The 11,956-nt window shown below is 30.6% G+C and overlaps 1 long non-coding RNA gene across 1 annotated transcript; it reads right to left on the bottom strand.

The window, feature by feature from the left end:
- Positions 1–8,738, bottom strand: LOC107448594 (uncharacterized). The gene is made up of 4 exons (XR_011636852.2): positions 8,622–8,738; positions 8,453–8,470; positions 5,747–5,848; positions 1–121 (listed from the first exon to the last, which is right to left on the bottom strand). It is a non-coding gene; the product is annotated as an uncharacterized LOC107448594 (long non-coding RNA).
- Between the last annotated feature and the right edge of the window lie 3,218 nt (positions 8,739–11,956).

The raw sequence follows: 11,956 nt of genomic DNA, 5'->3' as shown, positions 1-11,956 counted from the left end.
GACATACAAATTTTTTATTTTTTTAAATGTGTAGAATATTAGATTTATTAACATAACACTCAAAACAGAAGATTATATCATTTTTGTCTTTCCAGCATTAGTCCGTGATTTTTGCCATTAGCTGAAAAAGAAATGCCAGAATTATAAAACAAATTTTTCATTGAGTACTCTTACAAAGATCAAATATGGCCATGGCTGATTGTCACCCGGGGAAAAAAATCTGTTGCCAAAACTATTTCCTTTTTAAATTATTTTTCAGAAATAAAATATCCATGACGATCGCTATTTATTAACGTTTATAATGTATACAAGTTTGCTAACTGTTACGCTTTTCGTAAAATATTTTAAAGTGTGGTGAACCACTAAAACCATCCAGAATTTGAGCAAACACTTTAAAAGAATCATCAAAGATGCAAACAGCTGTTCCGCTTAATGCAAAAGTTTTAATAAATTGGTAGTGAATTTATATTCTTTTATTAAATTATTAGCTTCATAAATTCATAAATTTAATTTAAAATAGTTTTAACCACCACTTCCAATAATAACCAAGTATATATATATATATATATATATATTCAAACTCCAGCATGAAATAATGATCTGGGAGGGAATAAAGTTGAAAGTTATGTAGCTACTAATAAAAATAAGTTTACATAAGGCCATTGAAAATCGGCTGTTCTAATATATATACTGGTTTATACTGTGAAACAAATGGTAGTGAAGCCTCCTTTCCGAGGGAGCTTATCGATCCGCCAAGTGAGTGTAGGTAGCGGATTCAAATCCTACCGTAACCTCTAAATTGTACTTATGATTTTCAACTTGAAAATGAATTACAAGCCTTCCTTAAAACAAACAGATAAGTGTGCATATGAAGATTGAAGTTGTCAGCACAGAATAATTCAGATACTTACAACGCTTTAGAGCGCTTTTTCATTACACGACACGATACCGACAGAATTGGAAGACAAATGGGTGAATGGCAATGTCGTTGCCGGATCGTTCAAGCAATTGTTTTTTCACTTGTCCGATATCGTTCGTCCGAGAAATAGAAATTCTTGTTCTTTCTATGTTTTGAGCTTGAGTGAGCAGTTGCTTGTGTTCTGTTGTGATTTTTTTCTGCAAACTTTAAATATGCCGGATGATAATCGTCGTCTCAAACTTCTTACTTTATTTTAGAAGAAACTTAAATTCAAAGAAAAAACTTTACTTTAATAGAAAATCTAAAAATTCAAAACACTTTATTTAAAATCAAAGTAGTCAATCGGATTTCGGTGGAAAATGGGCCGATATAGAGTTTTACATATATTCGAAACAGTCTCTTTTCTTTCTTCAGATGCTGTTGCCATATGAACTCTGATAAATAAGATTCCAAATGATGTCTCGCTGTCCCCCTATGTCTTTTGTTCCTCCATTTAGCACTGCCCCTTATTCTTTCTTTCAACTGTTTGTGTATTATGAACTCCTGTATCAGGATTAATAAAATGTATACATATACCTAATTGCAAAGGTATTTGTATTTATGATAAACCTTAGCAAGTAGGAATCATTCTATTCTCTTTGTTTGATAACCTTTCCAACTGTCAGAATAAATTGTGCTGCCATCTAAGCCCCACTTGCTGATCACACTGTCTTAAATTACATTTCCAAAACGTACGTTTACCAAAATAAAGTTTCATGTCATGGGAATTGGTACATTTTCGTTTTTTTTTGGGGGGGGGGTAAAATATTTCGCTACTGAAAAAATAAAATCGCATCTTGTTCTGTTTTTGGCAAACCCCAAAGATGCATTTTCGTAGCATTAAAAATGGCGTCAGAAATCAGAAAACAAGGCAACAAGGAATCCAAAAGATAACTGCATGCGAAAACGGGGTTGCTGTGTGCGAGCAACAGGATTGCTTTTTATTGGCGCATTAGCACAACTTCTGCAACAACGTAAGTACCCACGAAATAAATGAGGCAAGATATGTTGAAGAAGATTTTTATGTGCTTTTCCATAAGCTACAAAAAGTCCCAAATAAAATTTTTAATTACGTCTGAATGAGAGAAACCAAGAACAAGAGCGATGTTTGAGGAATAATTTTTATATGGCTTTTGAGTTGGCGTCTGCTCGCTAATTTATGTCTGTAATCACTTAACATTACTTAAATTCTTTAAATGTTTTAAGGTATTAACGTTTTTTATAATCGAATTAAAATATTAGTTTCATTTAGAATAATCTTTTTAGATGATTTTTTAAATGAGTTTCACCAAATTTATCTTATGAAGCCGCTCTATCATGTTTCAAAAAATGTTTCAGTTGAATCAGGGAACAGATTTTTTATTATTCAATCAAGCAGAAACCAGTAGTTAGATCGAATTCTGTTTGAAATACATAAGGGTCGTTATTTGCCTTCTTATCAAACCATTACTGTTATAAAAAATATTATCTCTTCATTAAAGCATATAATGAATTTATAAAAATTTTCAATAAAACTTTTATGATTGTTTAAGTCTTTCAACCTCATTATAATGTAAAAAATGCTACATCATAAAATTAAAAATTCATAACTAGACATGAGAATACATTATACAAAACTTTTATTTTAAAATTTTACATTTGACAGGATCAAATAAACTATTAAAATTGATTAAAAGAATAAAATAATGATATCAAAAGAGGAGATGAAACAGAAAAGATACACAATAACAAATAAAATCGCCATGATTTGAGGAGAAACTTGCTTGCCTAACCAACATTTGATTCCGACAAACGATATCGCCTTGTCGGATACGACATAATCGTTATCGTATCGGTGAGTGAAAAAGCACTCCATTTGCTGACTCTATGTCGTTCGCCGACAACCGGATCCGTTTTGTCGTTATCTTGTCGTGTAATGAAAAAGCGCCCTTTATGGTCACTATCTTTTACTCTGTATATGAGTCAAAATTTTAATAGCGGTAACACCCAAAATTTGATATCATAATTTTTACTTTTTTTGTTGTTTATTAACGAGTATATATTGTACAAAATAATAGCCCAAAAAGATTTTTTTTTTATTTAATTTATTTTACAAGATAATAACAATTAAATTTTGAAGCTGTCTTTAATTAAAAAATAAATATCTAATGATAGAATGAATGGATTTTAAAAAAATGTGTCTCATTTTACGCGGAAATAATTGAAGTTTTTGATAAAATAATTATAATAAAAGAAATGTTTAAAAAATTTAATTTTTATTGCAAAATTAAGTTGTAAAATGAAAAACAAAAATGTTGTTAATGTCGTACAAAGTTCAAATAAAATCCATTTTAAGGTAAATTTTATTCTGAACAAAATGGTTTTTCAAAAAAAAATGGATCGCAATTACATAAAAAGTTATAGCTTTTTTCGCGAAACGCTGCACCGCGGCACGCTCTGCCACTCCACTCAGCTGATCGCTCAATTGCGCTGTATCAGTTAATTTGGAGGGAATTTAAAAACCTCAACTAAAGTTTCACAAAATAACAAACATTGTATTAAATAATAAATTCATAATTTATAATTTTAGGTGAATAATTAGTTATTTATAATTTATTTGCATAATTTTTTGAGGACAAACTTGGAACTAGGAGAATATATTTTACATAAATTGCATTTTTCCAATGCCGACTTCCTGAGGCAAAGTAGTCAAAATTTCAATTTTTTTGGCATGATTTTTTTCCTGGTTTAACGCATTTTTTTATCTCTGTAATCAAATTCTTGCCCATTTCAAATTATTTAGATTGTTTTGGTCTTTTCTCCAACACATCAAATAAGAAGTTTGCCGTTTTATTACCAGCCTCATCAGACACTTTCTGCTGCTTCGATATATCATTGAATTTTTGCAAAATTCGCTTTACTTTTTTCAAATTTTCTTGACGGTCAATATTCTTAAAACAAACGCTTGGAGCTTTCTTCGCAGCGTCAAAATCACACTCCTCATCCGAACAATTCGATACCATATTTTCGTTATTTTCTAAAATCGACAAAACATTTTAATTATTAGAATTATCTAATTTGAAATTAATATTTAAAATTATTTGCAAATTTACGAATAGAATTACTTTTTTCATGAGCAATTATTACGGGTATATTTTTCTGAAAAATTGTCCGACTACACGAATCGCATATGAATTGATTTATTAAATTTGAAAATATCAAACTCCAATTTTTTGTCACAAGCTTTGTAGACACTTCGATTCTTTAATTTGTTCAGCGGGTTGCAGCAATAGTTCACCATTTCTTGATTTTATCTGTAAGTTTATAATTAAATTTCGTGATAAATATACAAATCAAATTCTTAGAATTAATGCATTTCTTAGAAATGTAATTTTATGTTTAAAAAAACAATAATTATTATTAAAGTTGATATTACTAAGTTAAATAACAATTGAAACTTACTTTTTGATAATTATTATCAAGCAGATCAGCATTCCGAATTACCTTAACAAACGCTAGTTACAATTCGAGTATAAACATGAAAAAATGCGCAGCTCATGAGGTAATCAGCGCTGACCACAGAGTGAGCCGTGGTGCAGCGTTTCGCGAAAAAAGCTATAACTTTTCATGGAATTGCGATCCATTTTTTTTTGAAAAGCCATTTTGTTCAGAACAAAATTTACCTTAAAATGGATTTTGTTTGAACTTTGTACGACATTAACAACATTTTTGTTATTCATTTTACAACTTAATTTTGCAATAAAAATTAAATTTTTTAAACATTTGCTTTATTATAATTATTTTATCAAAAACTACAATTATTTCCGCGTAAAATGAGATACATTTTTTTAAAATCCATTCATTCTATCCTTAGATATTTATTTTTTAATTAAAAAGAGCTTTAAAATTTTATTGTTAATATCTTGTAAAATAAATTAAATAAAAAAAAATCGTTTTGGGCTATTGTTTTGTATAATATATACTTTTTAAAAAACGACAAAAAATGTAAAAATTACGACATCAAATTTTGGGTGTTACCGCTATTAAAATTTTGACTCATATATATATATATATATATATATATATATATATATATATATATATATATATATATATATATATATATATATATATATATATATATATATATATATATATATATATATATATATATATATATATATATATATATATATATATGATAAACGTTTCATTTTCAGACCAAAATTGTCAATTTTGTTTCATGCTTCGTTTCGAGATTATTTTTTTTTTGAAATATTTCAAAAGGCAGCAAAGCACAGACTTAAATATTTGATTCTTAGTTGAACCATTACATTAAATCATTAAAAGCAACATTTCGTAACGACTGAAATACTGCTTTCTAAAAAAGTTAGAGGACGTTTGTGCTTTAAATTGAGAAGGGATATTTTTAAAATCAACAACCATTAGTTTGCAGCCATGTGAATTTAGATCTCCATAAAGATAATGATTGTTTTCTGTGTTATCTCGTGACAGAGATAGAAGTATTTTTATTCTGTCCTGTACTCATATTTATGGTGGTTTGTGCAATTCAGTGGCTGCCGAAAAGATTTCAAAATATTATACCAAAGTCTGATGGTAAATAAGATCTAAAAGAATTTTGAACGCCACTACTAATACATATTTGAAACATCTACAAAATGTTCGATCGTAAACTGACAAAAGTTCTTATAAAATATCTATTTGTTTTATAGAATTTACGACAAAACATCAGAGGTTAGAAATGACATGGATGGTAAGTTAATTGCAAAAAAGAAGAAAATTTCTTACTTTGGCAATCCTGGAGATTTCACGGAAGACCGGGAAAAACGGACTGCAGAATTGGTGCGAGTGCGTTGAAAAAAGGTTCCAGAGCTTTTTGGATAAAACCAACTGAGTAAAAATTAATATGATTAGTAAATTGATAATTTGAGCACATTTAATAGCATTTAAGTATGAATACATGTGGCGCTGCAATTAACAACTATACCAAGGAATAAAAATAGTTATTTTTTTTTAGTTTCTATATCTGCATTTTTCTACAATTAAAAAGAGAAGAAGGGATACTGATGATTTTCTCCCAATATTTAGTCATCCTTAAAATTCAACAGATGGCAATCCAATCACAGTTTTTGAAAAAAAAATTACATAATATACCGTTCTTTCCTCTTGATCTTCAATGATGAATAAGAAGCAATCACGGGGGTTGGTGAGCGAAACGAACAGAAACTCATAGTATCTTAAATAATACTTAGTAATTTCGATAAAAATATTATGGTAGATTGAAACTTGCTAGACAGAATTAATTCATTTAAGAATTATTTTACAAACTTGTTCATTTTACAACGAGCTGGAAATGATATTAAGTGTATAAAAGAGTATAACAATAAAAATAAATTCTAATAACTAATAATACATCTTTTTTGCAATGATTTTTACATTTACTATTACTATAAAGTTTATTTTTGCAAAAAAAAAAAAAAAAAAAAAAAAAAAAAATTTATGAAGTTTGAACGCATTTCTTCTTTTAGCCAGAATATTAATTTCTTATAGCAAACGACATCCCTTCCCCGTCATTTAAATGGGGCATTTTCCAAACAAGCCACCTGCGGAAATTTTTCCTTTCGACCAATCAAAAGTAGTCTCTCTCTTGATATCTCTCTTCTAATCTATACAAAATCGCCGAAAGAGATAGATCACGGGACAGAAGGAACTCTAATGATGATGCTTTGATGTGTGAGATGAAAAAGTAGAGCGGTACGCTTATTCTACTATATAGTTGAAACATCGATTTTTGCAGCCTTAATAATTTTTGAAGTTAATGAAGTTTTTATACTCTCAAATATATTTCATTTCATTTGTTACAACTGTGATTAAGTCGTGAGTTTCAAATTTTTTCATGGTATTTTTTCCTACGGAAAAAAAAAACGTTATCGAAATTGTAATGATTTTTTTTATCAGTTTTTTCCCCGATCTACACAAACAGTCCTAAACCAAAAAATATATTAATCACATATTTATTGTAGTATTACACTGTTATTTACATTATAAGTATTTATTACGAAATACGAAAAAGCGCGAATTTTGTTACTACTAGAAAAATCTTTCTAACCAATCGAAAAAAGTTGGAATCTCTGTATATGTGAGAAAAAAATTAAACTTTTTGAAAGAAAATTCAAATATTATTTAAAAAAAGTTTCAAAAAAGCGGATTCAATCACTTTAAGTTAACCCACAAGTCTAAACCAAGTGAAATTATTCTGAACAAAACCGAAAAAATATTTAAAACACCTGGAGGAAGGGAATAAACAACGATTAAGTTACTCGATATTTGAAAAATTATAACACTCAAGTTTTCTACGATTCTTGAATTTCGTTATTTTTTCATGCTGCAGGAACAAACTCTATATAAACAATTTTTCATTTAGGCAGTAAATTTTACATAGCTAAACACTTAGGGCACTTGGAAAGCTTTTTAGAAATGGTGACTTAATTACCCCATGTATATTTTGAATCAAACAAAATGAGAAGTTCTATCCAGCATTAATACCAGTCTATTGGATGGAGATATTCAAATACGATCAGATTTAGAATTATAATGGTATCAAATGAAAAAAAAAAGCTTTTAACTTCCTACGTTAATTTTAGTCGAGGCAAATTTTCCACGAGTGAAAGTGATACAATTTTTAAAAGCTTCAAACATGATCTTTGAAATTGTTTTGCCATGTGAAATCTTCCAAAACATTCACATTCGCTGCTGAAAGAAAGATTGTTTACCTAGAGTTAGTATAGAAGTGCTCGCATTATTTTGTTCTGTACCTGTATAGAAAAGCAAAGACTCCAAACGAACAAAAATTGATTTATTTCAAACTTTTCAAGGAAATGACGAGTCAATCACTTTGATATTTTATATTTTATAACAGTCGTTGAACAACCTACCCAATATCGGGCTTACGACTACTGATGTCCAACTGTGTAGCCTTGGAATTTTGAACCCAATCCAGAAGACAAGGGAACTTCTGGATCAAGTATTGGGGAGAAATTCGCCATCATGGAGGACTTTTTGATGGAACTAAGCAGCATTTGCGTTACATGAGGAGGAAAGCCACGAAAACCTCCCACGGTAAACCAGAAGGCAAGGAGACTCTAACCCATGATCGGACTACCACTGAGGGTATTTTACGTCAGCACTATGGTCAGCACCAGGTGCGGAATCCGTATCGACCAGCCATGGCTGGGATTCGAACACTTCATCGGAAGACTAACGCTCTATCAACTGAGCCGCCACGGATTAATTATTTTAATAATGAAATTTAGTGCATTTGTATGATGAGAGTCAGAAATGCTGGACGCAATAGTGATTTGGTGGAGAAACAGCAAATTGTTGATCGCCAAGCCATCTCCTACCTTTTTCTGCTCCTTGGGTACATCATAAAGAATAGCTATACAGCAACACATATTCGGAAATTTCATTATACGAGGAAACAAATATACTTACGAAGGTCACCCACGATAGCTACAATAAGAATAAAAAGTAATCAGATTAAATTTAATGCTATAAAGATGCAGGTGAATGATTTTGAACTTGAAGGAAAATAGGACATATCGAGAGAAACAGGCAATCCATGACTGAAAATTTGAGCTTTCGAGGAAAATAATGTACTTACGGGTCAAGTCTGTCAATTTTGCATCGTCGTTACCTACAATAAAAAAAAGCAATCAAATTAAAAATAATGTCATTTACAATTTTTGATCCAGCTCAGTTATTACAAACTTGGAGAGCAAATTAAAAGAAACGAGAATTTTACAGCAACTCAAAGCAAGAATTGTCCTAGAACACCGCTTGGGATGTTTCCTCATTATAGACGTTGTAGGAACTTTTTGAACCAGTACTTTTATTTGCCTAAATTGTCTTAGTTTTATGTTCTCGAAAAAATATTGCTAAGATTTGCATTTAAGCAGAGCCAGTGTTTATTTTTTTAGAGTAATTAACTTACTTAGTGAGCTCTGCCAGTTAATTAACAAATCTTTAAACTACACTAAAACAACTAGCTTAAATCTATTTGAAAGCTATTTTTGACAGTAGATATTGGAAAACATTAAATTAAGATAATTCAGATTTGAACAAAAGTAGAGATTTAAATGTGCAGGAACAGTCAGCCCATAATTAGAAAGCGGCCACACGTGCTGTAAAATCTTTGAACTTGGTTGTTACAACTCTATTCAATAATTTCCTTCCAAGTTTGCAATCGTTGAACTGAATAAACCTTGTATAAGTGTTGGAGTTGAGAGTAAAATTTTTAAGAAAAGTGTAGATGAAATTAAAATTGCCTCTTGCGTTTAATAAGAAAGCGTTAAATGAGTTTGTAAATATCTGAAATTATTTGCGAATTAAACGAAATATGAGCTTGAATGCTTGAATTTATAAAATGAAAGTTATTCCAATGAAATTGAAATCAGCATCATGAAATATTTTACTTCACCTGATATTCTTGACATTTACACCGGCGCTTTTAGCTTTCATTGCTTTTAAAACATGTTTTTAATTACCTTAATTTTTAGTTAATTGGCTTTTAACTGTTCACCACCACAATCATTTGGCAAAATTTTACTGAATTTTTAGGTTTTTAACTTAAATATTTAATGTAATAATTTAACTTTTTATCTCCGTATACCCCCCTGGGTGGGTTGGAGCTCTACCTATCTTACCTTCACCTCATAAAACTATAGACTATTATAATCCTAATATGTGTCAAAGTGTTGTCTCCGTACCCATAAAACCTATAACAGGATTCCCAAGAGTCTGACAAACTTAAAAAGCAGTGATTAAAACAGAAAAAAAAAACGCTAATATTTTAATATATTTGTGTCCAAAACTTGATAATATTTTTAAAGTATATGCACTACTGACCATTAAAATTGCAGAACCAGGAAAACATGCGAATAAATGAGAGCTAATTAATAGATACTTAAATTGTAAAAAACAATTGCGAATTAATTTTTTAAAGAAATCAAGGGCTTATTGCTTCAAAGAAATTAGTACAAAGAATTGCAATGTTGGACCACGATATCAGCATTTATACACTTATGGCATTTTATTATCAGAATGACATCTTCTTATCAGAATGTCAAAGTTGTATCTTACTATTCGAATTCTCAGACCACACATTGTTTAGAAATGAAGAGAACCTGTTGTCAAAGACAGCAAACTGTTCTGTAACAGAGAAGGCTCGGACAGAACGATCAATACGCGGTTGTGCATAATTCTACTGAAAATTAGAGTTAAAGGCATCTTATCGAAGATAGGACTGAGACACGGACGTAAATACGATTTAAATAAGAAAGTTATCGTTCTCAAAGTTATAGGATTTTATCTAATAACCGTCGTTGAGCTGCCGACCCAATTTTGGGTTTACGACTTCTAATGCTCAAATCCGTATTCTCGTAATTTTAAACCCCATCTAGAAGACAAGGGAACTCCTAGTTCAAGTAGTTAAAACAATTGTAAAACACATTTTTCAAAGTGCTCAACAAAAATTCGAAGTAATATTACCCAAGAATTGTTTTTGCTCCAAACGTATGTAACATTTTCAAATTGGCTTATTAATTTTATTTTATAGCCCTCGTTGAACACAACCTTCGCTGAGCTGACCCAATTTTTTAAATTTACGACAACCGATGTTAAACTCCGTAGCCTTGTAATTTTAAATCCAATCTAGAAGACAAAGAAACTCCCAGTTGAAGTATTGGGGGTTATTTGCCTTCATCGAGGTCTTTTTGCTGAAACTAACCCACATTAGCGTTACATGGAGAGGTAAATCAAGAAAACTTCTCACGAGTAGCCTGGCGACAAGGGGACTCTAACCCACGATTCGTCAACCAATGCGGATATTTTACGTCAGCACTGTGATCGGTGAGACCCGGGTGTTGAATTGATATCAACCATCTATCCCTGAATTTGAACCCTGTTCATCTCAATGGAAGGCTGGCGCTCATCGTCAGAGAAAAGAATATTGCGCCATTTATTTCTTCTCAAGTTTTCATGCACTGTTGCTTACTTCCTGCGAGTGCAAAATCTAGAAATCACACTTTGTGAAACTCTAATGGCTTCTGACACTTCGGCTTGTGTTTGGCCTCCCTTTAACCAGTCAACTATTCTCCAAACTTCTGATTCGGTTAAATGACTTCGTTGAGATATCGCGCTCATCGAAACAACGCGCCTACTGAATGTCGATCATTCTTTTCTGCTTCATATTGCATTAAATTGAAAGTTAAATCAAATTCGCTGCCATTAAAGCGTGTTCTTCGACGTAAAACTCAAAGTTTGCATATTTCAAAGTTTGAAAATAAGAGAAATTTGCATTTGTGAATCCTTTCTTCCATTTTATGCAACAACAAAAAGAAGTTGCTGATATCGTTATTTTATACAAGACTTATAATATCTTTTAAATGTTTTGAGCATTGTATTAAGAAACGTTCTTGAAAACTATATGAACCGTAACTGCAACATATATTCAGAAACGTTTCAGATTTTTTTAAAATTTTTTTGCGGTGTATCTTTTATTGCATAGACTAGATACAGCCCAAAACCGCGAATTTAACTGTCGGACATAAAACCAAATTTAAAATCCTAATAAATATATTAAATGTTTTCAAAAAAGTCTTTTAATCATCAATACCTTCAAATTTTTTTATATACTTTATTTATAAAGTCGAGTTTCCTCCAAAAAAAAAGGTTGATTTTTTCCCCGTTCCACTGCCGAAAAAAATTGAGAACCGCTGGAGTATTTCTCGGAAACTTTGACGAGACAGACTGCACCGCTATTTTTAACATTGACAAATGAATAACAATCTGATACCAACTAAAATTATTTTCTTGCCAATCGAATATTTATTTGCTTTGATATTGGATGGTTTTTCAAGCATAAATCCATCCACCTGAGAGACCTATTATAGTCAACTGGAATATATGTGAGTTAGATATATTTATTTATTTCCAATG

The sequence above is a fragment of the Parasteatoda tepidariorum genome, chromosome 8, assembly GCF_982258835.1.
Source record: "Parasteatoda tepidariorum strain Cologne lab strain chromosome 8, Ptep-v5.0, whole genome shotgun sequence".
NCBI classification, from domain to species: Eukaryota; Metazoa; Arthropoda; class Arachnida; order Araneae; family Theridiidae; genus Parasteatoda; species Parasteatoda tepidariorum.
Note: the sequence above shows the minus strand (reverse complement) of the source record. Positions and strands in the feature narration are given on the sequence as shown.